The following is a 1,924-nucleotide window of genomic DNA, read 5'->3' as shown; positions in this document are numbered from 1 at the left end:
TAGGGAAAGAGAGAGACAGGCTGGGAGTATGGTTCAACTTGTCAATACCCATGTTCAGCAGGGAAGCAATTACAGAAACTGGACCTTCCACCTTCTGCATCCCGCAAAGGCCTTGGGTCCATACTCCCAGAGGGTTAAAGAATAGGAAAGCTATCAGGGGAGGGGATAAGATATGTAGTTTTGGTGGTAGGAAATGTGTGGAGTTGTACTCCTCTTATCCTATGGTTCTGTTAGTGTTTTCTTTTTTTAAATAAAATTTAAAAACTTAAAAATTTTCTTAACCCTATAAATTGCTCAAAATTTCCCAATTGGTAAGAAATTACTATGAACAAGAAATGTTTGTTATTAAAATAAAGGTGTGTGTACATGTGGTAGGGTACTGCTTCAACTCTCATCAGATTGTGTGTTACGATGCCACATCAGGTCTACCACAGGGATCTGTTTTTTTTAAACAGACTTATCTCTGATCAACGAAATTCTGAATTCACATGTCCATTGATTTCACAGGCCTTGACATTATCACTTCTGGTCTTGATATTAAAATCTGTCTCCATAGAGGTTGAAACTGACAAATATTTCACATCTGCACTGAATTTAAAGTAACCTTTGTAACAGGAACCTTACCTACTTCAAGGCAAGAAACCTCTCACTATTCATTAATAGGAGGTGGAGTGGCCTAGTGTTAGCTCCACAAGACAATGTCATTAACACCAATGAACTAACCAACATGGCCACCAGTCTATCACTCTTCCCTATATGAATGGATGCTGGTCAACTCCATGCTGTATCAATAGGTGTCTGCAGTTTTTTCTTTTCTAAAAAACATTTGCTGTTTTCCATCACATTCTTAAACAATATCAGGAAACAATATAAAAAATTTGTTAAAAAAAACTTCAGTGCTAAGTGTTTTGATTTCACCAATCTTAAAAGATGAGATGAATATTTTTTAACCATTGGGGTATAAATACATACGTCCAGGTCTGTTGATTAGCAGTCTTTAATGATACCGAATGCTGGTGAAGCCAATGACTTAGCCTGACTGAAAAGAGAATAAAAACCAAATCATAAAACAGTATGAAATATGTACTCGAAGGTCTGTTTAGGTTAGTGTGAGTATTATTGAATTGTTCTGAAAATTCATCATTTCTATTACTATTTCTATTGCTTAACATTTCTATATGCTTAACATAGATTTATTTTAATTAAATGAGAGTAAAACCATTTATCATTGGAATACCTAAAAAATTAATAATAAGGTTAGATTATAGATTCTTAACAGTAATTAAATCTGAAAGCCTCTATGAAAACATGTTGCTTCAAGGGACAGGGTGGTAGTGCACTTGGTTGAGCACACATGCTACAATGTACAAAGATCTGGATTCAAGTCCCTGGCCCCCACCTGCGGGAGGGAAGCTTCATGAGTAGTGAAGCTGGGCTGCGTAATATAGGTATAATAATAGGTGTATGGTATGACTTGGAAAGGAAGAGAAGATGGGACCTTAAAAAAAAAGGGCAAATATATACAAATACAGACAGCTTGAGAAATAATAGTTAACCCATATCTGAAACCTTGAGAGAACTGCTGTCGCTTATAATGGAGGGACTGGGGATCCAGAACTCTGGTGGTAGGAAGAGTGTGGAATTGTACCCCTGTTATTTTGTAACTTTGTAAATCAGTAGTAAATCACCAATGAAAATAAATTAAATAAAAGTAAACAAAAAGGTAGATGGTTGGGGGAGTCGGGCGGTAGCACAGCAGGTTAAGCGCAGGTGGCGCAAAGCGCAAGGACCGGAGTAAGGATCCCAGTTCAAGCCACCGGCTCCCCACCTGCAGGGAAGTTGATTCACAGGCGGTAAAGCAGGTCTGCAGGTGTCTATCTTTCTCTCCCCATCTCTGTCTTCCCCTCCTCTCTCCATTTCTCTA

This window comes from Erinaceus europaeus, chromosome 17 (genome assembly GCF_950295315.1).
Source record: "Erinaceus europaeus chromosome 17, mEriEur2.1, whole genome shotgun sequence".
NCBI classification, from domain to species: Eukaryota; Metazoa; Chordata; class Mammalia; order Eulipotyphla; family Erinaceidae; genus Erinaceus; species Erinaceus europaeus.
The sequence above is the reverse complement of the archived record's forward strand: the minus strand, read 5'-3'. Positions refer to the sequence as shown.